The sequence below is a fragment of the Mustela erminea genome, chromosome 5 (assembly GCF_009829155.1).
Source record: "Mustela erminea isolate mMusErm1 chromosome 5, mMusErm1.Pri, whole genome shotgun sequence".
Classification (NCBI taxonomy): domain Eukaryota; kingdom Metazoa; phylum Chordata; class Mammalia; order Carnivora; family Mustelidae; genus Mustela; species Mustela erminea.
In genome coordinates, this window is record NC_045618.1 from 136,290,061 (window position 1) to 136,317,034 (window position 26,974).

The window sequence follows — 26,974 nt, forward strand, 5'->3', positions numbered from 1 at the left end:
AATGAGGACATTATGTCAGCCAAACCAAAGTGACTGGTTGGAAGACAGGTGATGGGGGTTGAACTGTGTCCCCCTCCCCTAGACAGGCTGAGGTCCCTCCCCCCACACCTGTGACTGTGACCTTATTTGAAACGACAGACCTTGCACAAGTTGTCAAGTTGAGATGAGCCCATTAGGGAGGGCCCTGAACCAACTAGACTGTTCTTCTAGGATGAGGAAACCACCTGGGGAAGACCAGGACACACAGGGAGAGCAAGGCCATGGGAAGATGGGGGCAGAGCCCGGAGGGAAACTGTCACAACTCAAGGAACGCCTAGAGCCACCAGAAGCCGGGAGACGCAAGGAAGGATCAGTAGGAACATGGCGCTCCCAACCCTTGAGTTCCAACTCCTAGCCTCCAGAGTGGAGAATAAATTTCTGTTGTTGCCGTTTGTTATGGCAGCGCCCCCCTGGAGGGAACTAATACGAGAGACACAGAACTCAAACCAGACCAGTCAGAACCAACAGCATCAGCCAGCCCCGGGACTTTGGCTGGACCTCGGGGCAAGAGGAGAGCATCCCTGAGGTTGCCGAGCTGATGGGACGGAGCTGCCCACAATCATTTTCTCACAACTTGGCTAACCTGCCCCCGTACAACCTACACAGGCAGGCTAGAAGTGAAACAATATTCCTGGTGACATAAATTTGAGTCCCATTTTGTTTTTAACATTAAGTCCAAATGAACATGGCTCCCAAGAGCCTCCGTGGATGCCTACACTTCCAACATGTGTGGTAACATCACTCGGGCACTGGGGTCCTTGTCTTTGGCACACAGCTTCAGCCTTCAGAGTTTTGTTTTGTGATGGCCGGTCCTTATAACAAAGGCACACTTGATTTTTTTTTTCTTATGATTTTATTTATTTGTCAGAAAGAGAGAGAGAAAGCACACAAGCAGGCAGAGAGAGGCAGGCAGAGGCAGAGAGAGAGGCAGGCACACCGCTGAGCAAGGAGCCTGAAGGGGTACTCGATCCCAGGACCCCAGGATCATAACCTGAGCCAAAGGCAGCAGCTTAACCCACTGAACCACCCAGGTGTCCCAGACACACCTGGTTTTTGATAACAACAAGCCAATCAGCCAAACTCAGAATAATCAGTGAAGATGTGTCTGATCTTAAGAAATATGACTAAAAATGGCTTACATCGTAAGGACAGGTGGGTGTCCAGGGTCTCGATGGCTCACGGTCAGCAAGAACCCATGCTCTTTTCAAGTTTTCATTCTGCCATCCTCACTGTGGTAGATTTCTGTCCTCAATACTATCACCTCATGGTCACAAAACAGCTGCCAGAGCTCCAGGTACCCTATCCCCAGAGGGTATCTGGAAGGCAGGGAAATGGGGACAAGAGCCAAATAGCTGCCCTTCTGGAGAGGAAATACTATTGTTTCTCCTTACATCTGACGGGTCAGAACTGAAAGACACGGGTGCCTCTGGGATCCAAGTCCCTGGAAAAGGCAACTGTGTGTCTGTGATAGACCTAGGTCAAGCACCAATGCCACCAGGATTAAAATAGGGACTGTGTGCAAGATGGAGAGTGAGAAGTGCTGAGAGGGCAACTCCCCAGACAGTAAAGCTAAGAAATGAGGGAGTCCCTGTGTGTCTCTGCAAAGTCCTTAAAAAAAAAAAAAAAAAAAGACATACCTGTGGCTTTTAATTTGACCTTGCGACAAAGTCAACCAATACCTAAGAATCATTGATCAAGGGCTCCCCACAGGCCAAGTTCCTTGCTGAGTACCCCTTCCTTGCCCTCGAGGGCCTCACAGGTTAAGAGCAAAAGAGAGCCATCGCCCTGAAAGAGCCAGGAGCCCAGAGAGAGCCAAGGAGCCTGGGGCCAGGGCAGAGGCAGCCCTAAGAGGGAGGAGCCCAAGGAGGAGTCCGGAATGCTTCCGCCTGTAAAGACACCTGACTGGGTGTGCCAAGGCGGGTCACAACGGGCATGTGTGCAGAGGCACAGAGATGGGGGCAGCTGGGGGTTCACTGGTGTTTGACTTGGGGAGTGGCAGGCAGCGAGGTGGCCAGGTTGGCGGCACACAGCCGGGAAGAGCACAGGGCTTGGACTTTCACCTAAAGACAAGGGAACGCAGGGGAGGGGAGCGGCTATTCTCCACAAAAGACTATTCCACAAGGCAAGGGGTGGGCCGAGAGGCAGGGACACCAGGCGCGTCTGGCAATCCCAGGGAAGGGGGGCGGGGACAGGGGACCTACGACAGGAAACTGATGAGCTGTGGATGATGGGGGGACAGCGGCATCTGGGCAGGCTGCCTAGGTGGGGGGCGGGACCTTCATCATGACCCAAGAAAGCAGGGGAGGATGTGGGTTTAGAAAGGAAAATTAAGTCAAATTATAGACCATGGTGGGTCCACACTGGGGTGTTTCCCAAAGACTGCAGGCCTGCTGGGGGTGAGTGCAAGGTGAAGCCTCCCTCCCCGCTGGGAAGGGCACCCCCTGCTCGGCCTCGTCTGAGCGCAAAAGGCCCTTCGAGGAACAGCCTTCCTAGGGCAGAGCAAGGCCAGGGGGCAGCAGGCTGTGGAAGAGCTTCTGACTGCCTTCAATAGAAGCCCCGTGCTCTGGCCGGCCCGCAGGAGCTGACTGGAGGAGGCTGGGCTGCAGTCAGGGCCCGCTCGAGGCACACTTGAAAGAAAGCCCAGGGGTTACGCTGGTTCTCCCGCCCGCGCGTGCTGCCAGCCTATAAAATGAGAACTCAGCTCACACCGGTAAAAGCCTTGTCTTCCAAGAGCCCCAAGTGGGCAGGACAGCAGCCCTCTGATCCGGACCACATCCGTGCAGCGGGGGTGGGAGGCAAGTACTTCCGCTCCCGGTCACCCTACAAACCACCAGGTCCCCGTCCTGTACAAGGAAGCCCTTCACTGTTGCGCATCATGCATTCTGGACAGTGCTCCGGGAGCCCCGAAAAGCAACCTGGGCCCTGTGCACCACTCCGCTTCTCTTCGCACAAGTAACATTTCCTCCTCCACCACCCAGCAGAGAGGTGGCAAATCAAAGCCCTTGTGGTGAGAAGTATGGCAAGCAGGAACTCCTGAAAGATGGGGTCAGGTGAGGGCCGGTTAAGACCCGCGAGCCACCAGAGCCAGCGGCCAGAGCCCGCTACGACGGGCACTGTCCAGTAGGTGGCGCTGCCTCAAGGTCTTGAGAGGAAGTGAGCGAGGCTGACCGGCCTGCCGACCTGTCCGCAGCAATGGGACCCACGGCAGGTCTCCTTACATCTCTGCCGCTTACAACACTGCACTCTTTGAGGATAGTGCCCAGAAGGTGCTGGAAGAGAGTCAAAGCCCACCAAAGCCAGAATCCGTCTTCCCACCCCAAAGCTCCCCGAGGACTGGGGCAATTTTGTTCTCAACGACATGCCCCCTCCACCAGCCCCCCACGCCCAGCACAGGCCCAGCCGGCCCAGCACACAAGCGAATGAAGAAGGCCTGATGAGCAGTCCAGGAATCGGCCCGGCCAGTGGCGGCCAGCCTCCACTCCCAAGGGTTTCCAGCAGCCCCACAGCACTCTGCATACACATCACCTCCATGACCCAGGCCCCGGTTCCAGGGCTCCGGCTGCTGCCTCCTCCTCCTGGCTCTGTCCCCCACACACCAACAGTTTCCAAACACCCCTGAACCCCAACATCCTGCCTGAAACCTAACACAGAGAACCCCAAACCAAAAACAGATTAAACAGATTAGACAGATTAAAGTCTCGGGTATAACCGAAGGGATCAGCAACAGCTCCCTGGAAAAGCAGGCATGCCCCCGCGCCCCACAAGGAACCCCTAGGTTCCTCAGAGAGCCCAGTTTGGAAACTGCTGTGGTATCCCCCTTGCCAACCCTAATCCAATGAGCTTGAAAAGCCCCGGGCCCCCCAACTCCTAGCCTGGGAAACAGGAGACGCGGCAGGAGCATCCGCGGCCGGAAGTCGAGTACCTCCCCAGTCCCTGCCACATCACAGATCGGCGGGGCGGGGGGGGGGGGGGGGTCACCGCCACACCATTCAGGAGGAACGCCAAGAACTAGCACTCTTCTCAAGAACAACTCTGTCGTCAGAAATTCGAGCACATTCCACCGCTGAGAGCATCAGCATCTTCCGCTTTGGAAGCCAGAGCTTGCTGGGGAGGAGTATTCATCCCCATCTGGGGCCTTACCTGGAGGCAAGCAGAGGGCTGGGGAGCAGAATGCCCCCAGGGCTCGAATCCCAGCCCTGCCCTGCCTACGAGCAGCCCGGTGACCCGACAGTGTCCACATCTAAAAGGCAGGACAACTAGTTATCCCCAGAGCTCATGGGACAGTCTGGGTAATTTAGATGAGAGATTTTCTTTCAAGGGCTTTACAGACCACTCCCAAATGTTACCTGTATCGTTGTGATCTTATTATCAGGATACCGGACGCTCTAGCAGAGCAGACTGACTTCTACTGAAGGTTTTCTCTACTCAGTCCTGGACTGAGTCTTGATGCCAGGCCTGGATGACAGTCCCACCCAGGGAGGCTGGTCTGGACTGTCCTTGTTGCGGGGGGATCTGTCCTGCTGGGAATGCTACTGGGCCCCCAGAGATGGCACAATTGGCTCCGTGGGCTCCCCGCTGGTGACCAACCCACCCTGCTCACCTGGGCCCCGCTGCATTCAGTGTAATACACCCCAGTAGCACCACCCTCCCCTCAAACCTAGGATCCCCAAGGAGCCGGTGGCCGGAGCACGTGGGCTTGGGCACAGAGGAAACGCACGCCACCTGCCGTCCCAGATTCTGTCGCTACTCTGAGGGCGGACAGCGCATCTGGGAAGAGCACCCAGGCAGACTCCCCCGGATGACCCAGAGGACTCAGAGAGAGCTTCGGTGGTTTTCCAGGTGAGGCACACCTTGTCCCCACGACATCTTTCACCACGACGGCTTAAAGCCAGGGGCTCCAAGATGAGGGTCCCCAGACCAGCAGCCTCAACCTTCCCAGGAAACTTGTCACTGATACAGTCTCCGTCCCCTCAGCCTCACTGGTTCAGGGCCTCCAGGGAGGCCACCAGCTGGCTGAAGACGCCCTCCCGAGGATTCTGGGGCCACTCCGGGCTTGCATCCGATGGGCCGCACCTGGTCGTGTATCACCGGGAGCTTTCCATCTGCCGACACTCGGGACTCACACCGGAGACTTGGATTCGACTAACGCTGCCCCAGCAGTGATTTTAAGTATTTAAAAAACACCAGAGGATTTGCAGGGCAGTGAAGCCAGACGGGACCATATGGCCTATGGTATTAGGGTGAGATACACTAAGGGGTACGCGTCATCTCGCATTTGCTAAAACCCACAGGAATAGACGCCACCAAGAGCAAACCCCCATGAAAAGTGCGGACTCTGGGGGATTATGATGTGGCAGGTTTATCCCTCTGGCAGGGCGGGGTGCTGGTTGTGGGGAAGCCCGTGGGGCTGGAGGACTGATCATACACAGCCCCACAAGCTCCCCTCGTCAGTGGAACCCGGGCTGATGCTCGGAAGGGAGGCAGGAAAGCCAGGCTTCAGAGTCGGCAGGTAAGACCACGCAGGTCGTCGGCCATCAGAGAAGATGCCAGAAGTAGGGGAAGTCATACTCATGAATGTAGGAGGGAGAGGAGTGCGGAAGAAAGTGGGGAAGGGCTCATTCTTTCCAACTCTGCTTTTAATATCTTGCTTCCCGGCATCGGCCTTAACCCCTCCCTCTGGGGTAGTCAGTGCGTCAAAGGCTGGTCTGAGAATCACCCCACCACCTGAAGTCAACTGAAATCCCCACTTGCTAGCAGGGGAAACTGAGCGTGGCACCCGCGTGTCCCGCTTTAACCCCAGTCTCCGCATCTGTAACGGACTCGTGAAGGTGCGAGGGGGGGATACAGGGCCTGGCACAAAGTAAACGCACAGTAAAAACAGGTCGCTGTAAGCTGGCCGGTACGACCTGGAGCCATGCCGACTCCACAGGAAAGAGCAATCGGACGGTGTTCTCACCTCCTGCCCGCGCCCCCTCTCTGGATAGGAGGCCAGAGTAAGAGAACAGAAGAGGGTGTCCTCTCTCTCCACGACTATGTTACCACACACAGGCCGGACGCACTGTAAAAGAAACCCCCTTCATTCCACAAATGCTCCCAGAGCGGCTGCTCCGGGCCAGAGGCAGGACAGGCCACAACCTGCACTCCTCTGAACAGTAGGAGACGTCCCGGGAAGAGGGAGGACAACGTTGCTGAGGCTACTGGCTTCCTGTCATGGGAGCCTCTACCGTCAGCAGCAACAGGACCATCTTCTCCCAAAGGGAGCCTCGGGAGGAGGGACCCTCAGTCCTGCTGCCTGAGAACCTATGTTCGAGAAAGAACCCAAGGGTACGTATTACGGAAAATGGCACACCTGGGGCGCCTGGGTGGCTCAGTTGGTTAAGCCTCTGCCTTCGGCTCAGGTTGTGATCTCAGGGTCCTGGGATCGAGCCCCGCATTGGGGCTCTCTGCTCGGCGGAGAGCCTGCTTCTCCCTCTCCTTCTGCCCTTCCCCCCACTTGTGCATGCTATTTCTCTCTCTAATAAATAAGATCTTTAAAAAAAAAAAAAAAAAAAAAACAAATTTCACATGCCCCGCCTACTGTAGCTTTTTTTGTCTTTTATGTTTTATAAGCATTTTATTCCTGTCCAACATATGATAAATAAGAAGGCATGTACCACGAGGGAGCAGCTTGAATATTCAAAATGATCCCCAAGATCAAGGCTGGGAAGAGAACCCTGCAGGCCCCAGTGGATCTGCCATGTCTCCCACCCACCCAGGACCCTGTCCCCAGAGGTGACCACAGCCTGCCAGACTAGCTCTCGTGTTCAAGAACCTCACTGAGGCAGCATCACGTGCCCAGCGCCCATCCGGGTCAGCTTCTACAGGTGCACGCTCTGTCCACGGGATCAGCCGCAGTGTACGTGTGGCGTCTGCTGGCTCGTTCTCACTGAGCGAGAGAATTACATCACCCGCACGGAACACATCGAGCATGTCTGTTCTACAGCTGATGGACACGTCCACTTGGAGGTTCCCATGCCTACCGCGGTTCTGAACATTCCGTGTCTGTCTCTTGGTGGACACAGCGTTCCTTTCACTTGGGAAAACACACCCAGGGCAGAACGGTGGCGTCAAAGTTAGCACGTGCTCTGCTCCGACGCTCTAGACAAAGCCCCTACCAACCCCCAGCCCCTCACCCGGCTTCATTTCTTTCCCTGTCCCTGTCCACCATCACACGCTTCACACCCTGTCCACCCGTTTTTGGTGCCTCACCCTTCGGGACGGGGTGCGCCTGGACAACAGGGGTTTTGTGTGTTCCATGCAGACCCCCCGAGTCCAACTCTGCTGGCCGAGAGCAGATGCTTAAAAAACACCTGCAGGCCAACAAAGCTTCTGCATTCTCTCCAGCACGCAGGAGCTCGGGGGAACCTCTCAGCTGGCCCCCTGGCCCCTTCTTCCCCCCGGGGGCCTGTCCACAGCCCAAGACTCCCCGCCGTCATCCCCATCCAGTCCCTAGCCCCAGCAGCCAATTAAACCTTGACCAGAGACTCCCCCTGACCCCAATTCTTGCTGCACAATGTCCCTTTCCTGGGACGGAATGTAAAGGCTCCTGGGAAAAGCCCAGGCTCAAGTCTTGGCTCTACGAGAGCCGGCTGATGCAGCAGCATTCTGGGCAGCCCGCTGCAGGCCAAGCCCCCAGAAGACAGGCTGGGTTGGAGGAGCACCAGCCAGCTCACGGTCAGGGGAGAGGGCTGGGGCCACACGGCAAGCAGGCCCATGAGGCTGGGGCAGGGGAGGCCTCTGGGCGCAGGGCAGCTCCAGCAAAGCAGGGCCAAGCAGAGAGGGCCTCACAGAGAGACGTCTCGGCAGCTGTCTCTTGTTGAAGTGATGCCTCTACTTCCCCAGGGAGAGAAGGCTGGGGCAGGCAGCACAAGCAGAGAGGGACTCGGGCAGAGCAGAGGGGTGGGCTGAGTGTAGAGCCTCAGATGCCGGGTCCTGGCAGGACAGAGAGGAGCAAGGAGAGAGGTCAGAAAGATCGTGGGGTAGGATGGGGGCGGGGACATAGGACCGCCAGGCCTCTGGGCTCCATGATGGAGGGCCGGAGGCGTTACAGACAGGTCTCCTGCCATCTCCCCGCACGGCAGATCCGGTGGCATGTGCACACCCCTGCGGCGCAGTTCCCACCAGTTCCCAGACACGCTTGGAGCAGCAAGGGTGGGGGGGGGCAGAAAGGGAGACCAAAGCCGTGCACTCCCCTCCCCCACCCCAAGGGAAGAGGGACCAACCAACAGGGATGAGGTAAAGGTGGGATGGAACCCAGAGTCTTAAACACCTTGCCTGGCCCGAGGCTGGCCCTCAGTGTGGCAGCCACAGCTCTCCCTCACACCGCCAGCCCATTCCAGAACCTTCCATGCTGCTTCAGAACAGGGCTTCTCCTCCAGAGCCTCAGACCCCAGCATCCCCATGGCAACAACCGCAAACACAGGAGCCCAAGCCTCCATGCCATAAACAACCCTGACAGGTTCAATAAATATAGATGTACTAGAGCAATTTGTGGGGAATTTATGAGAAATTAAAAATTCAGCTTGGACAGTAAACAACCCATTTCAGAATTTGCCCCACTTAAAGTTAAATAAACCGCCTGCGAGCATTTTTTAAGCGTGATGTTTCAAGACTGAAATCTGGGCCTTGCCAGGAACACTTCCTGAGGCTCCAGAGCTGGGTGCTGCTGCAGAGAGCACATCGCACATCTGCTGACCTCAGAAGGCACCTTACAGTTTACAAAGCAGCGGCCTTCACCCCCCTGCTGCCCGGTGAGACAGTGGGGCAAGTTCGAGTAACACCACCATGATGATGAGCTTTGAAGCCATCGAAGAGCCTCAAGCACCACCGTGACTTGCTCAAGGTCACTCACTCTGGTCAAGGTCAGAGACAGGACACAAACTCAGGCCAGTCCAAGTCCAAAAACAATGCATGTATAGCCAGTCACGTGTGCATTTACTTACTACAACACACAAATGCACCCGAGCGAGGTCTGATGTGGGGAGCTGGCCGAGTTCTCTAGAAATCTGCCCTATTTAAACAGCATCAAAGGGGGCTGCTTCAAACAAATCAACAAATTCTCACAGGCACACACCACCCAGGGGGCAGGCGGGCCCAGATCCACTGTCTTCAAGATGAAAGACTCAGAAATAAGCAGACAGAGATGGAGAGAGCGTACCCTGGCTTCCTGCGAAGTCAGAGATTCACACGAGGGGAGAGTGAGACAGGAGGCCAGAGATCCCATCAGGGGCCTCAGCCTGTTTCACGGAGAAGGAACCAGAACCCGGCCCAGCTGCATGACAGGCAGAGAGCCCAGGGCTCCTGCTGCCTGGGTCCTGGGACCCCAGGAGCCAGCCACCCTGACTGAACGCCCTCCCCCACCGTGAGCGACACACATCCTGGGAGCACCTGCAGGTAACCCCCTGGTCACTCTCCCAGGCTTGAGGGCTCTGTGACCCGAGTTTCTAGTTCAGCAATACACGAATCACCTCAAGAGCAAACAGGCGGGGGAGACTCACCAGCCCTGGGCACGCTGTGCTGACAGGAGCCTTCCCATCTCCCGCTCCCAGGTCGGGTAGAGGCCCCGTGTCCTGCTCCTCTGATGCGGCCCTCGGGTTGTCTGCCCTTGGTAGGGGGTTGGAGACGGGGCTATCTCGGTGGTCCCACAGGGCATGCTGCCAGGGGCCTGAGTGAACCCCCAGGAATGGAAGGCATGGAGGGGTGAGCCCCTAGTCCCAGTCCTCCAAGCATCCGCCCTCTCAATCACAACCGACAGGACCACAGAAAACGGGCCTGTACCCTAACAGCCACAGAGGCACGGGGGAGAGTCAGACAGGACCCTCAGAGCAAGGGCATCACGCTAGATCCTGGCAACGACTAAGGACCCCGAGTTCCCCTCCCAACAGCCCAGGGATGGCACCTCTGCCCTGAGGTCCCCCAAATCACACAGCAGGGGAGAGGGGGGCGCGGGCCCTCCTGGCTGATCCTGCTCGCACTCCCCCTGCTCCAGGCCTGGAGGCTGACCTCCGAGGACCACCGAGCCCCTGCATTTCCAGCCAGATCCAAGGGCAGGCTGACAGCGGGGCTGGGGGAGTACGCCCTCCACTCGAGGCTTGGGCAGGGGCTTCAACTCCGCAGGACCACAGCCTCCCTGGGACAGGCCCTCGCCCCACAGGCCCTAGGAGCACATACAGCGCCCCACAGCTAGGTTCCAGAAACCTCTCCAGTGAAGTCCCTTCACCAGGGCTCTGCAGAGGGAGTTCAACAGGGACATGGCTGGATCATCAAACATCACGGGGTCAGAGCCACGGGAACAAATCCGGGGCAGAGAGACAAGCGTGCAACTGTTGCACAGAGCGGATAGGGTATGAACCTTCTCACTGGCCATGAGTGCAGGCTGGAGGGGTCGGAGGCTAGAACAGGCAAGCATCGGCATGGGGGGCTGGGGGCAGAGCTCGGGAATAGGGGTGACCCTGCTCTGCTGCAAAAGCCCTCGCAAGATAGTGAGGGATGGGTCCAGGGCCGCAGTGGAAAATTCAATAAGGTCACTGTAGGGTTTTATGGGAAACCTGGGGGGCTGGGTCAGCACCAGGGCAGGGGTGGGGAGGGTGGTGGGAGAGAGAGCCCAGGCCGTGGGGATCGAGCCCACCTGGGTTCAGACAGCAGTCAGCACTTGCTCTGTAACCTCAGACGCATCCTTAAGCAAGTGACACAGCTAAACCTCAGTTTCCCCATCTGAATAAGGAGATCCCACCTCACAGACTGAGTCTAGAACTCACCAGATAAAGTAAAATAATCCAAGAAAGACAGAGGAACCCAGGCTCGGCAATGACAAGGGATTAGCTCGACATCCTGTGGTCAGAATCCTCTGGGACAGGGACCCATATATCCACCCTGGAAATTCTCCTCCACGGTCTGGGCTGGGCCTGTTCCATCAGGGACGCATGAGCGGGATTAACTCAGGGCTGCATCGCACTGCCCCATCCCCCAGGGAAGCAGACAGGGAAGCGGGTTTGATAGTCTTTTCAAAAGTTCCCTCTGCAATCCCCAGTTCCCCGAATACGAGCGGGCAGCTAGTCAGGGATCACTGGACATGGATTTTGTGCCAAGCTCCGGAGTAAGAGCTTTGACACTCTATCTCAATTAGTCTTCTCTGCCTTAGGGTAGGTGATGGACAACTCCTCCAGGAGAGGACGCTAAGGCCGAGGGCTACATAACCAGCCCCCAGACACCTATAATTGAGTGGAAAAGGCTGGCCCTGGACCACTGTGTGATGCTTGCTGCCTCTGATGGAAGCGGCACTGGGGGGGCAGGGGAGCGCCCCCGGCTCTCGGCTATGTGCTACAGTCAGAACTTCGACGGAGCGAGCAAGTGAAAACTGCGTGCAAAGAAGAGGAAAGCACCTGTAAGCGAGGGGTCCCGGGGGGGGGGACGGAAGGGGAACAGCCTGCAGCCCCGCTGTGCTGGGAAGAAGCAGGCCTGGGGACCCCCCAGGGGCCAGCCACCTCCCACCCGCACAGACTCTCTCCCTTTCCCTGGGTCAACCTCCACAGATGGGCAGGGCTGCAGGCGGCCCCAGCTCCCAGCCACAGCCACGATGGGCGGGGTGGCGGGGGGGTGGGTGCTGAATGAGAAAGAAAGGCGTGGGGGGATGCTTGGGTGCAGTTGGTTAAGTGGCGGAGTCTTGGTTTCAGGGCAGGTCCTGATCTCAAGGTCGTGAGATCAAGCCCCGCCTGGGGCTCCGTGCTCAGCAGTGAAGGAGGAGGAGGAAGGAAGGAAGAGACGGAGGGAGGGAGGGAGGTGGGGGGAGGGGAGAGTATACGCTGCCGGAGTACCTGGGAACATTCAAGAATTCAGAAGAACAAACTCCAAAACAATGATGTCTTGCCATGGTTCTCTCCAACGGTTGGGTTTTTTCCCCCCAGAAGTACCCATTACTTTAATAAACTGCAAGAACAATAAATAAATGTGATTTATTACTCATATAGCCCAGGAAATAATTGCAGACTTGGCCCAGCGATATGGGAACCAGATACTCACGACGACGCTGTCACAGGGACAAGCCACAACCCCCACCGACAACCACGGAGGGAACTCACCAACTCTGGTTCCAGGAAGGTATCATGCAGCCGCTAAGAAAACAAGCCTAAGTAGAACATTTTACAAAAGGGGAAATGCTAACAATAGGGTGAGTGTGTTTGTGGGGAGCAGATTCCAAAAGGACAACAATTTTGTTTAAAATATGTAAATACATCTTCCGCACCTACATACAGAGAAAAAACTCAAAAGATGTTCGTGAAGCAGGGATGACGGTCATCCCTGGACCACTGGCTGCCCCCAAGGCCCTAATGCACCTTCTTGAAGGACATCTGCAAACCCCTTCTGAAGGGTCAGACAATCCACGGGCCAGAGGGGGACAGAGTGGCAGCTCGGGCAGGCAGCCCCCTCACAGAGCCCCACGCTGTCTGGGCGGCAGGATGGCCAAAGAACGGCCCAGCCGAATCCTCTGGGCTGTGTCATGGACGGACCAGCTCACGGTCAAGGCCAAGGTCTGCCCTCATCACACCCCATAACCGCGTCCCCCTTTCCTGAGGCTATGCTGGCTGGGCAGAGGCCCTCGTTCCCCTCCAACAAATGATAGCACTGAAGCCTCAGACCGCAAAATAAGGAGGCTGAGGCCCTGAGCTGGACTGGGGACACCGGGGTCCGATAAAAGTATGAGCCTGAAACTAGTCAGCCGGGAACAGCCAATGAGCATGAACCTCATCAGGCCCTGGACTCAGGGGAGGACCAGGTGAGCCTCACGCCCGTTATTAAGTTGGATCAAGTGTGCCCTACCCCCCACTGTGCGGCTCTCCTCTCTCCCTTAGGCCAGGCTCCCCTTCCCCCTGGCCACACTCCTAGGCCATTAGCTCAGTCCCAAAGGCATCCTTTCCCATCCAGGCTTCTGATGATCCTGTCAAAACACTGTAAATAACTTATTTCCACTTGGCAGGGCTTGCAGCAGAAATACCATCCAGGCAGGGAGAAGCCAGGGAGCCAAGGGCTGCCTCCATGCCAGGAAACCCACACTCCCCCTGCCCAGGGGTCCACAAGCCTTCACCCGCCAAGCATGGGAGACTCAGGGTTGGGGCCAAACTCCTGTCCAATTCGATGGGGCGGGGGGGTGGGGGGAGATGGACTTCCTAAGACGCCGGGGGTCATCTCAGGAACCCAAAAACCACAGAGCTGCTGAGCGGTCCTCACTACTCCACAACCCCACACACCCAAGCCCCCTCTGCTATCCTCAAGCCACTCACACACCCCCTAAGGAGGGCCTTCTCCCCTACTGTCACCCCGTCTCCTTCACCAGTCTTGTCACCGTCTGCGAGAGGAGCTTCAGAGAAGTTGTGCCACTTGCCCTGAGCTGCACGCCACAGAGGGGCAGAGCCGGAGCCAGGGCCGCCTCCGGCCGACTCAGTCCAGGCAGGGAGCCTCCTGAGCACGAGAGCCGCTGGCTTTGCCACAGCCGCCCCTGGAAGCCCACCCCAGCTCTGCTGCTCACTAGCGAGGCAAAGACACTCCCCATGTGGGAACCGCGCACTCCCCGCCGGCCAGTGGGAGCACTGATGGTGGCATCCAGGAGGAAGGCACCAACAGGGGTCACTGCGGCCACCTGCGCTGCTGGCAAGAAGCCCAGCCCAAGGACACCAGAGCATTTTGAAATGATTATGTCGGCCTCTCAGAGCTCTGAAGCGGCCTTACTAGGGGATCACTGCCCAGAGGCCTGGGACCCCCCAACGTGCCCCCAGGACACCTGATCAAAGCTCCCCACCACCCCCCACACTGGACCGCTGAGCGCCTCCCAGGCGGCTCCTGCGGAGTGATGAGTGTGCCCTGCTGCACCGCCAAGTCCTGGGATCTCCTTATAGGGTGTGCTCCAGGGCCATCACAGAAAGTTCAGGAAGAGAAACACCGGCATTCCTGTTGCAAAACAGGCCTGTGTAGACGGGAAGCAAGGAGCCCAGAGCAACCAGGTCCCTGAAAGGGCTACCCCGCCTGCCCCTTGTACAGGACATCAGAGACCTGGCAGGGAGGGGTAAGATGGGGCTGCGGTGATGCCCCTGGGGAGTTCTCCAGGTGGGGGTGGGGGGCTCAAGGGAAGAGAGAAAGAGCCAAGATTCGCAAAAAATGTGGGGAAAACCCGTGACATCTCAGCTGTGCACAGTACTCCGGGGACCTCCCCGCAAGACAAGGCTGATCTAGCACACCCAGGAAGGGGGGCAGGGGCCTTATGCAGCCAGGGTGGGGGGCTGAGCACTGTCAGAGGTGGCGCCTTCACCCCATGGTGGCTGGACTCAGAGAGGCAGGAAGAGGAAAGAGGTCAATGAGCCTGGGCCCTTGAATGCACCGCAGGCAGGGCCAACTCTGCTCTGCCCCCCGATGATACCCCCAACCAGGCTGCCCATGCTCCCGCACAGAGAAGAGGGCCACAGGCCACCAGAGCCAGGAGGAGATCTGTGAGCTGGGACGCCGCTGGCCCACAGCAGAACACCATCCCTGTAGTCCCCTCTCGAAGCGAATCGAGTGGGCCTAACCCACACGGTAACGTTTCTGGCTGCTTTTCTTGGGATAAAAATCAAGCAAGGAAGATCCTTTTATTCTGGCTCATCTACCTATCCAATCACCCAATGAGTTTAGACTCATGCTGATTTCCACAGGCCCCGAAGGACCTTATCCCTGTCACAACCCCGAGGCTGGCCCCATTATTACTGCCAGCTTGTAAATGACGCAACTGAGGCTCACAGGGGGTCGGTGCCGGGCCTAAGTGTGCTGGACACAGCTGGCTGCAGCCCAACATCCATTCTCCTCTTCAGTAACAGAATCCCAGGTTCATGTGAGGGGACAGACAGTGTGCCCAGCAGAAAGACCATACTTCCCAACCTACTGGCCATCAGGCATAAAAAGCTTGACTCCAACCAAGGCCGGCATAGGCAGCAACATAACATGGGATTTCTAAGGAGGTCACCTAATAAGAACAGACTCAGGTGCGAGGTGGGGTGCCCTACTCCCGTACTGCCTTCCTATGACCTGGGATGTAATCACAATGGCTGGAGCTCCAGCAGCCACTTTCAGCAAGGAGGCCAGCTTCAGCCCAAAAAACAGTGTGGCACAGAGAAAAAAAGAGTTCTTTACTATTCTATGGAGCCCCCCACCTGCCCGAGGTTAGCCTGCATCCAGCTTCTGCGGCATGGAGAGAAGTAAAGATTTTATTTAGGCTGCTGTTATTGCCAATCTGCTACTGGCAACTGAATGCCAATCCTGATGGCTCCACAAGGAAGCTGCAGGTAGACGGGTGTGGGGAGAATGGGAGCTGGCCAGGCAGAGATCCCCACCCCAAAACAGTATCCTTGCATGAGACTCACAGAGAATGTGCGCAGGCCACCACCTTCCTGCTCTTCTTACAATTCTCTCTCTTCATCCACATCAAGACGATGAGTTCCTACTTGTGATGCTGACAAGGTGCTTCAGTAGGAAGGAAGGTTCAATCCTCCCCATGGCTCTTCCTCCTTCTCCTGAGGAGGTCAGATTTCTTCTCTGGGGCAGTGAATCCCATTTCCCTGCAAGCACCAGCCCCCGGAGGCTCAGAACGACCCTGGTGAGCACTCACAGCCACAGGCCCAACAAGAGACACTACAGCCCCCCTCTGCTCCTTGCCTTGATTTACTTCTTCTGTGGTACTAACTCTTCCTTTGGGGAGAAAGAGAACACAAAGCACATAGAACACTAAAAGGGAGGAACTTCCTAAACTATAAAATTAACAAAAGCAGCTCGTTCTTCCTTGAGAGAAGCTAAAATGGCATATTATCTCATAAGTGAGCACTTCATAGGAACAAGAAAAACTCTTCCAGCTCACGTACACTTTCTGACCTTTCGAAACGGGGCTCCATGAGGGGCGCCTGGCCGGCTCCACAGGAAGAGCACGCAACTCCTGATCTCGGCTCGTGAGTTTGCGCCCCATGCTGGGTCTGGCCATTATGTAAATAAATAACTAAGTAAACTTGCAAAACAAAATGGTGCTACATGGCACATCTTCCTGTTGCTGAACAAGAAATGCCAAGATCCCTCAGCCGGCCTCTGCCTTTATACATCATCAGGCACAGATTAAGAAGCTTCCACGATACACGAACACATCCTTACTGTATTTCCTTGGTTCAAGGGTACCATCAGTCAGAACCATCACATTAAATGTTCATTAAAAGGTTTCTAAGCAGGCACTGGAGATCCAAAAGACAAAAAAAGGGTATGTTACTACAGACATACAAAACCAATGGAGAAGCTCATGCTGATTATTTCTAGAGAAGAAGATGATAGGAAACTTTGCCAATTCATTTATTTCTGTAATATTTAATTATTTTTCCACTGATGTCCAAAGAGTTTTTGATAACGTGCACCTGCAAGCCGAACACCAGGGGGACAGATACCCCAGAAGAACAAGGTGTGATCCATGGCCCTAAGGAGGTTCCAGAGAAGGGGGAAAGGCCCCCACGGTCCGTGATTACACCATGACGTGGGAGCTTTGGCGCCCAGGAGGTGGGCTCATGGGGTATGTGGGGGCCCATGGGAGGGAGGGACTCTCTAGGCTTTGTGGAGCTAGTGGCCGTGAGCTTGCTCAGACAGAACAGCAAGCGCTGGCCAGTTGGGCCAGGAAGAGGAGCGTGGTGGGCTACCCAAGGAGGGTGCGGGGGAACCAGGCCTCGCCACAGGGACACTGGGACGCTGCTTGGGGTACTTTGGGTGTCTCTGAGGAAGTGGCCCGGGCTGGGTTCCCTGGACTGGGCAGCAAGTCTCAAGGGCTTCATGGACCCCCCTCAGGGAACGGGTCATCAGCCTGCCCCCTGGGGCTGCAGCTGAGCTGGGACAAGACGGGGCTTGTCAGAAAGAGCGTTCCGGAAGCTCAAACAGCAGACAGACAGGCGGGCGGGCCCAGGAGAGAGCTCTAGACACTGCAAGAAAGTTGCTCCCAGGAAGCACTGGTTTCAGAACGATGCAGAACCGGGAGCGGGACGCAGGAGGTCACACGTGGACTGTGTGTGACGCCAGTCGGCTGGGTTTTCTCTGCCTGTGCTAGCTGAGGGACTAGGGCGAGCCCTTTCTGACTCAGTTTCCTCATTTGTAAAGCGGGGATAACAAAAGTTTATCTGTTCAATCGTGCTAATAACAGTACTGACAGTCCCTCACCGGTACAGGGGTGAGATGAGTTAACACAGGAAAGTGCTCACAGAAGTTCCTGAACCCCAGCAAGCCTGTGCTCACATCTGCCTTGATCCCCTCCCCCACCCCTTCTCAGGGGCCAAGGAGCCTCAAGGACCTGCCCCAGCATGGTCCTCCCCCCACCTCCAGGGAGCCAGAAACTAGTACAGCACAGGGGACAGTCATGGTAACCTCGAGGCAGTGTGGCAGGTCCATCCCTGGGTCCCCCCGACCCAGACTTCTAGCGGGGACCCAGGCAAGGCATTTACAATGCAGTAAACCACCGAGTCTGCGCTGTGGGGCCAGCGCAGAGCCTCAGTCTCCAAGCCACGGGGCTCCGCATGCCAGGAGATCTTGATGCCTTACACTCAGGAACGCCACGTCAAAGACAGAACCCGGGATGTGACCGACACCCACAGTAGCACTGTTCGGAGCCCCAGACCAGAAACCACGAGAGCCTGAGGCCCTGGGACGGAAAAATGGGTTACAGACACTGGGGACGGCGTGACCGCGGAAAACAGATACCACCCCCGGAACGGTCAGTTCCAAGGTGACAAACAGCCCAAGCACATGCTCGTCCATCCCCCAGACGACACAGAAACGTCCCACCCAGATGCACATGATAAGTAACAAATAGCGTATTTTAGGTAACGGTACGAGAAGAGACTAAAATAACTTTTCGATGATTATCTCTGAGCTGTCATTTTTTTTAAAGCTATATACAGAAGAAGGAAACTGGACCACTCTCTCACAGCATACACAAAGATAAACTCGAAATAGACGAAAGACCTCAACGTGAGGCAGGAATCCATCAGAATCCTAGAGGAGAACTTAGGCAGTAAAACCTCTTCAACATTGGCAACAGCAATTTCTTTCAAGACGTGTCTCCAAAGGCAAAGGAAACAAAAGTGAAAAGAAAACTTTTGTGACTTCATCAAGATCAAAAACTTCTGCACAGCAATGGAAACAACAGCAAAAGTCAACAAAACGAAGAGGCAACCCAAGGAATGGGAGAAGATATTTGCAAATGACACTGCAGACAAAGGGCTGATATCCAAGATCTGTAAAGAACTTCTCAAACTCAACACACACAGAACAGATAATCACGTCAAAAAATGGGCAGAAAACATGAACAGACACTTCTCCAAAGAAGACATACGAATGGCTAACAGACACATGAAACAATGTTCAGCATCATTAGCCCTCAGGGAGATTCAAATCAAAACCACGTGGAGATACTCAGTACCTTACAGCAGTTAGAATCGCCAAAAATTAACAAGGCAAGAAACAAGAAGCGTTGGCGAGGATGTGGAGGAAAGGGAACCCTCCTGCACTGTTAGTGGGGATGCAGATTCATACAGTCTCTTTGGAAAACAGTATGGAGGGCGCCTGGGTGGCTCAGTCGTTAAGCATCTGCCTTCGGCTCAGGACATGATTCCAGAGTCCTAGGACTGAGGCCCATGTCAGGTTCCCTGCTCCACTGGAAGCCTGCTCTCCCTCTCCCCTGCTTATGTTCCCTCCCTCTCTGTCAGACAGATAAATAAAATCTTACAGAAAAGAAAAGGAAAACAGCACAGAGGTTGCTCAAAAAGTTATAGGTAGAGCTGCCCGATGACCCAGCAAGTGCACTACTGGGGATTCCCCCTAAAGATACAGATGTAGTGAAAAAAGGGGCACGTGCACCTCAATGTTCACAGCTCCAGTGTCCACAATAGCCAAACTATAGAAGGAGCTGAGATGCCCTTCAAAACACAAACGGATGGGGCGCCTGGGTGGCTCCGTGGGTTAAGCTTCTGCCCTCGGCTCAGGTCATGATCCCAGGGTTCTGGGATTGAGCTCCGCATGGGGCTCTCTGCTCAGTGGGGAGCCTGCTTCCCTCTCTCTCTCCTGCCTCTCTGCCTACTTGTGATCTCGGTCTGTCAAATAAATAAATAAAATCTTAAAAAAACACACACAAATGGATAAAGAAGATGTGATCCATATATACAATGGAGTATTATGCCTCCCATCAGAAAGGATGAATAGCCAACTCTTCTATCAACATGGACAGGACTGGAAGAGATTATGCTGAGTGAAATAAGTCAAGCAGAGACAGTCAATTATCATATGGTTTTGCTTATTTGCGGAGCGTCAGGAATAACACGGAGAACAGTGGGTGAAGGAGAGAAGTGAGTTGGGTTAAATCAGAGGGGGATACGAACCATGAGAGACTGTGGACTCTGAGAAACAGACTGAGGGTTTCAGAGGCGAGGGGGTGGGGTGACAGGTGAGCCCGGTGGTGGGTATTAAGGAGGGCACGGATTGCATGGAGCACTGGGTGTTATACACAAACAATGAATCACACAATACTCCATCAAAAACTAATGATGTACTGTATGGTGACTAACACAACATGATTTAAAAAACAAATAAATATTTATGAGAGCGAACATGAGTGGGGGAGGGGCAGGAGAGAGAGAGAGAGAGATTGAGAAAGAGAGAGATTGAGAAAGATTCTCCATCAGATTCTGCATTGAGTGTAGAGCCTGCCGCAGGACTTGATCTCACTGAGGTCACCGCCTGAGCTGAAACCAAGAGTCGGACACTTCGTCGACTGCACCACCCAGATGTCCCCAGCCTTTCGTTTTTAAGCCTGTCTTTCCTTCCCAAGATTTCAAAAACGAGCATGTATTACTTAAAAAGTAAAAGAATAATCAAGAATTTTTTTATCTGTGGTTCGTTTTTAACAGAAACAGACACTCAGGGCCTGCCCTGTTCTGTGTGGACCGCTCAGTCCTTAATCCGATCACCCGGTAGACGGAGCACACAGCGGGGCCAGGCCCTGCGCTCCCCAGAGTCAAGAAAGTTCTGGTCCAGAAGGAGCCCTCAACTCACAGCTCCAGCTGAGCACGGCAGGGGGTGGGGGGGTGGGAGGGGGGGTCTGCTGGGAGAGCAGGGAAGGTGTCACAGGCAAGGTGACACCTGGGCACGTCTAGCAGCACAAATGAAAACACGGCAGCGGGGAGGGCAGTGCCAGCTTGTCAGCCCATGAGTCAAGCCTCCCGGTGGCCTGTGAGGCGGAGTGGACGGCAGAAGCGGCTCCTCTCGGTGCTGGCTGTGCCCTCCCACCGGTCCCCCTCTCACCACGGGGGGCTGAGTCACGGTCCCCCCTACAGGGATCCCCCAACTGCGCCGGCACGCTGCACCCGGCTGCATGGGGTGGAGCGGGGGGTTTCCAGCAGCTCTGGGCCGGGCACCCTGACCAGCCCCGGACCATGTGCCCCCCGGCCAGCGGACCCCACTTTGGGCAGCAACACCCCAGGCGACCTCACCTCCCAGCACCCTTGAACCGGGCGGCAACTTTCAAGGCAGAATCTTTGCTTCTGACTCTCAGGGTTTTCCTTTCCGTCCCTCCCTATTCCCCCCGCTGCCCCCGCACATCTCTTTGCTCATATGTGGAAGTACTGGGGGGGGCGGCGGGGGGGGCCAGGGTGGAGGGACCAGGAAGCCCCAGGACACACCGGCACCGGCTTCCCCAGCAGGGGCGCTTTCTGTGTTAAGGACAAGCTCAAGTTGAGTCAGCGAGTCGAAGGCCGGGGAGAGAACACTCCAGCACGGAGGCTCCCAGGCCTCTGAAGCCGCACAGGACTGCCCCGACCCCAGAGACAGTTTCTATTTGCGACAGCGAGCCTAAAAACTCAAGAATAAAAATAGACCTGACTGAACGGAAACCAGTCGGCAGAGACGGAGGCAGCAAGCGGCATCTCCTGAGCATTTTCCCACGTTGTTCTCCCAGAGGCCATCGCTCCTGAATGGCTCCTAAAAGCACCCGAGGGGAGCAGACCCAGACGGACAGAAGGCTCCCCCCGCCCCGTGGTGACATTCTTGGAAAAAATAGTCACATACATTTGTCTAACACTGTTACACATAGTACCCTAAGTAAATGTGAATGAAGATAATTTTCAATGTCTTAAAAAAAAAAAAAATGCAAACACCTACATTCAAAAGTTAAGAAAAAAACAAAAAACAAAATCTCTCTTTAAAAAGCAATTAGGGGGGCGCCTGGGTGGCTCAGTCAGGGGAACAGCTGACTCATGACCTCAGCTCAGGTCTCCATCTCGGGGTCGTCCGTTCAAGCCCCGTATTGTGCTCCATACTGGTCATGGAGCCTACTTTTTAAAAAATTAATGAATAAAAAATAAATTAAAAAGGACTTCAGCTCAAATCCACAATAGTTAGAAACCCCAAGGTGTTACCTGGATGGGGTGCTGTGGGGTGGGGCAAACATATCACATTTTTTTTAAGATTTTTATTTATTTGTTTGATAGAGATCACAAGTAGGCAGAGAGGCAGGCAGAGAGAGAGGAGGAAGCAGGCTCCATGCTGAGCAGAGAGCCCGATGCAGGACTCAATCCCAGGACCCTGAGCTCATGACCTGAGTTGAAACAGAAAGTCGGAGGCTTAACCGACTGAGCCACCCAGGTGCCCCCAGACCACGTTCTTCACACCAGGCGATGTATTTTTCTAAGCAGCACTGCTCACCTACAGCTGTACCCCACCTCCCCCCAAACCACGCTGTTCATACAAAGGATGAGTGACAAGAAACCCATATCCCTTAAGCTTCTGTCAGGCGTCTTCAGTCTTGTGTGGTGAGTGTCCTCTCCTCTTAAAGACGATGGAAGTGGGATCGCACACAGTCAGAAAACAGGCTAATGGGAACTCAAACCCAGGTCTCTGGGCTCCATGGGGTAAGGGTCAAGCACAGCCAGGAACAGCCTGCATCCCAACAATGGAACCCAGTGACCACGGAAATGTTCTGCACAGAGTCCATTTCCCAATCCCATGGCCACCCTGCCTCAGGTGCTGGGGGTCTGCTGTCAGAGGTCAGGGTCAGAGCCACACTCTGGAGCCTTCAGAAGCCCCCACCCACGAGGAGGGGGCTGGAGAGTTGCCGTGGGCTCTTCTGCTCCAAGGAGGTCAGGCCCCAGTAAACACCAAAGCAGCTCACATTCCCACAGCCCCTGACACTTGGCTCCAAAGCGCCAGAGGTCCACCCCTCCAGGGCCGTGATCACCTGGAAATAAAGTCTATGGAGGTCACCGAGACAGGCTGGTGGCAGAGGGGACCCAGCTGGGGAGTGATCATTAGATGCCTTTAACTGTGTACCTTTTAAAATAATTTCTGAACCACTGAAAATATTACCCAAGTAATACATTTTTGAAAAGTACATTTTTCAAAGCCCAACAGAGAACTGAGCACCTGTGAGCCCTGGAAAAGAAGCACATGGCTCGGCCAGCGGGCTTTCCCTCTGGCTTGAGTGAGGAAGCCCGCTCACTCCTGAACTCACGTTGCCTGGATTCAACGAACCTGGGCGAACCAGCCCTCCCTCCCCGGCCGCTCCCCTTCCCGCAGCACCCCCACCCTCACCCCAGTGCCCCGCTGCGTGGCTGAAATAAGTGAGAATCCGGGAGCGCGACCCCTCCCTCCCCGCTCCCCGGCCACATCCACCCCCACCTTACCACCTGTCACCCCAGCGCTCCACCATGGAACTAATTCCAGCCAGACCACCCCAGGGCCACCACCACCCCCCCAGGCCACGGCCCCAGGCTCCTTCCAGAAGACCCAGCACTCCACCCTCTGGTCCAGTCTTATCTGTTGCCCCTGTGCCCTCCTGGGAGATCTTCTGCCGTGGCCTCTAACTGTGGCACACACCTCTCCCACACAGAAGCCCTTCGATGCCCTCCGAACCAACGCCCCGTGAATAGCTCATGGGCTCTCTTTAGGTCTGGTCCTGCCGCCCTCTCCAATCTGGCCACTTGCCAACTCCTTCAGGGCCAACGCCCCAGTGCTTCCAAATCCCTCACCGTCAACAGACCCTCTTGCCCACCTTCTGGGTCCTTGCTCACCTGTGCTCCCTGCCTGCGATGACATTCAAGTCCCTTACTCCCATCCGCACCTGGGCCTGGTGTATCCTGTATCAAGAAGCATCAAGTTCCCAACATGGCCTTCCTCACCCTTTGCCCACCCCCTCCCTTTAACTGTCCCCTCCTGTGTCCTCACGGGCCGCCAGCACAGAACAGACAAGCCTCAGAGCACCCCAGGGCTCGCCCATGAGCTCGGGGACAGTCCCCATGGCAGCCCCCACCCAGATGCGCAGCACACAGTCTCCAGCTCTTGCCATCCTTCTGTCTCTTTCTCCGTCTTGCCCTTCCTGCCTGACAGTCTCACCCAACCTCCTTTCCCAGATGGCGTGCCCGGAAGCAGAGAAAATGCATGCACAAGGCACTCAGCATCCCAAACACGTGACACTCTGGAGAAACCCGGAGCGAAGGCCTGCTGCCTGCCCTTGGCTCTCCGGCAATCCGGGGACCCTCAGTCCCATCCTGGTTCCCTGAGAAATGACGGCGGCTCCAGAGATGGGCTCTGGCCAGGTCAGAATTCTCAAGGAATTTGGAAGGGGACAGTGAACTCCGCCAGGTAGCTGGCTGTACTTCCCACACTTCCAGTTTGCTCCTCTGCATCTTAAAATACAACTCCATCTCCCTCTCCCACAACCGGTCCTCTGCTTCTCCCCCTGCGCTCTACAACACCTGGTGGAAAGCCCCAGAGGCAGGGGGAAGGATGCAAAACACAATTTCCCAAGGATGCGGAGGCTGCAGGCAGCGGGCAACGGCATGTGCTGTTCTGCCCTGGTCTTCTTCCATCAGATTCAGGGCTGCCCTAGCAAGGGGCAGTGGGGTTCAGGGACAGAGAACCTCCCAGGCTTCTGTCCCAAGCCTCCCCGCAGATGGATCAGGTCAGAGAGGAAAATGCTCCCCAGGTGACAGCTTCCTGCTTGGCCCTCAGCAGAGCCCCAGGCCCATGCCCCACACCCACCCCCCCAGGCCACAGATGACCCAAGTGGCCAAGACATGTTTGCTCCCAACAAAGGCTCCCTAGGTGGAGAGACAGTGACAGCTGTGCCTTGGTCGTGGTTGGCACTTGGGCGTTTCTAGCAACCTCTGTGTTGCAGAAGCAGGAGAAGAACAGCCTGGGGGCAGGCGAAGCCCTGGTCGCACCATGGGATTGAACCCGCCTCTCAGCCTGGCTCTGTGAGGCGGACGAGGCTTAGAGCCAACAGCCAGGCTCACCCTGCCTCCTCAGGGCAGCCTTCCTGACCCAACAATCTCTTCCAGACGGACGACAGCAGAAGGCGCCAGGCTGTGACCTGTGTGAGTCCCCCACACCTGGGACCCGGTACACAGCAGGTCCCCAGAAAGATCTGCTGCCAAAGGGAGAGCCTGGAGTTCCTAACCCATACCTGCTGGCCACCAGGGGCCTCCTCTCAGTGGCCAAGAAAGGCCCGAAATGGTGAGTCAGAGGCGTGTGGGCCCAGCATCTTCCCTACAGTAACACGAAGGAAGAAACTGAGGAAATCGGCTACCTGCGACCATCAGTCACCACAGGCAGCCCCTCAGGACGAAGGGGATGGGGGCAACTTGTCCCAGATCGTGCTCAGCTCTCCCCCTGTCCTCCTGCCTGAGCCCCAACACGAAGCACGAGGCATGACTTCCACTCTCTGGCCCCCCTGGACTTGGGGCTTCTCATGCCGCATGAGCAGAGAGAATGGCAGGTTTTCCTTATCAGAGCATCTACCTGGCCTCACAGAGCCAGCCTGGCGGAGGCCGGTCCGCCTGCAGACAGACCCACAGCCAAGGCCTTTCTGTCTCCGTGGATGCTCGGGCGGTGGAGTCTGAGCGGCCCAGGCTGAGGGAGGCCTATGGATGGGCTGGGGGCCAGGCCACTGGCCCCTCCAAGCTGGTACCTGCCTCAGAGCCCAGTTCTGAGAAGCCAGTGGGGTAATGTTCAAAAGCAATGGCCTTCACTTCGGAGCCTCCAGAATAAATGTTTAAAACTATGCGTCCATTTGTACATTTGCAAGCTGACATCGAAAATTTCTCATCTAAGTTTAAATACTTGTAGAGGATGTAATTTCCAACATATTGTAAATATTAACATTTCAAAATAAAACTGTTATTGTTTCTCTTTTAAATGGATCCAGTGGAATTTGAGACCCGCCGACATCCACCCTGCAGTTACCGCGTCCACTACTTCCCGAGCACTTGGAAATTTAGAAAAGTTCCTTTTGCCTCCTCAAATTCCAATTTCCAACCCACAGCCCTCAGTGTATTTCGTGTTTAAAGGCTTCTTACTGAGAAGTCTATCTCACTATGAGGCAAAATAAATAATAACAACAATAAGGCTATAAATGCTTTAATTTTTTAATTTCATGTGACCATCAAGCTGTCAGAAATTTTCTTCTGGACTGAATTATTATTAGAATTACACTTAGTACATAATTGATCCCTGTGACGGAAACCCTACAAACTGTATAAGGAATAAACATAAAACATTAAACCCTATTAGAAATGCATCTCACAAGAGAGATGAACAGGAATTTTTTTTTAATTTTATTTATTTATTTGGCAGGCAGAGATCACAAGTAGGCAGAGAAGCAGCAGAGAGAGAGGAAGGGAAGCAGGCTCCCTGCCCAGCAGAGAGCCCGATGCAGGGCTCGATCCCAGGACCCTGAGACCATGACCTGAGCCGAAGGCAAAGGCTTAACCGACTGAGCCACCCAGGCACCCCCAAACAGGAATTTTTAAGAAGTATTTCACGTATCCATGGATGAAGGCAGAGCTTACTGTCCATTGTATTTTTCAGTTTCTTACAGCTGCAAGTGCTGAAACCACTTCTTCAAGCAAATAAAAAGATGGAAGGAGATGTGCACAGCAGGTTCTCTGAATTCCTTTAAAATGACGTGCCACGAATTACCATCATTGTTATCAAAAATCATTTCCAATGTTCTATCAGTGGACAACCAAATCAGATCCTCCTGCAATGCTGCTACAAGACAAGAAATGGAGAAACCTCACCTGTCCTGGGATCACAGTGACCAGCAGCCTCGAGGCCTCGGCGGCCTTGATGCCCCAGGGTCCCATCTGCTGGGGACAATGTAAAGAACAAGCTTCCCATGTGCCCACTGCTTTCCCCGAATTAACTCAATTATGCCTCACGTGATCCCCAGGGACAGGCACAACTATTATCTCCATTTTACAGATGGGGAGACTGAGGCTCTGGGGGGTTAGGCGACTGGCCCATGATCACACAGCCACAAAGATGAGCCCAGGGGATCCTGACCATCACTGCTAAGGGCACTGGCTCCACAGAGATGGGGGGAGGGCTGTGGGAAGGCTGTAAGGAAGGGTTTACAAGCACCTTCCCAAGCACGTGGGCCGCGGGCACGAGCCCATGAAGGAGCTGAGCAGCTGCACAATTTGCTTTCTGAGATGTGCGCTCACCCACGGATGCTTCTGGCAAATCAGTGGCGTCGGTGTCCGGCATACCACCATCCGCAGTCAAGGTCAACACTCACTCGGTACTACCACCACTCACCATTCCAGAGAACTGTCCTCACGCGAGGACACCGCAGGGCCTTACCAGCACTTTACAGTCATGGCTCCTGACCCTGGGCCCCAATATCCTTTTTAATAGTAGCCAGAGCCCAGAGGCGCCTGGAAGGCTCAGTCATTAAGCATCTGCCTTCAGCTCAGGTCATGATCCCAGGGTCCTAGGATCCAGCTCCACATCTGGCCCCCTGCTCAGCGGGAAGTCTGCTTCTCCCTCTTCCGTCTGCCCCTCCCCCTGCTTGTGTTCCCTCTCCCTG

At 55.4% G+C, this 26,974-nt stretch overlaps 1 protein-coding gene and 1 long non-coding RNA gene across 3 annotated transcripts in view; both read right to left on the reverse strand.

The window, feature by feature from the left end:
• The window catches only part of ITPK1 (inositol-tetrakisphosphate 1-kinase), a 166,233-nt gene that overhangs the window by 98,423 nt on the left and 40,836 nt on the right, over window positions 1–26,974 (reverse strand). The window lies entirely within an intron of this gene.
• On the reverse strand, window positions 7,150–11,594 carry LOC116591816. The gene is made up of 3 exons (XR_004286171.1): window positions 10,730–11,594; window positions 8,348–8,352; window positions 7,150–7,161 (listed from the first exon to the last, which is right to left on the reverse strand). It is a non-coding gene; the product is annotated as an uncharacterized LOC116591816 (long non-coding RNA).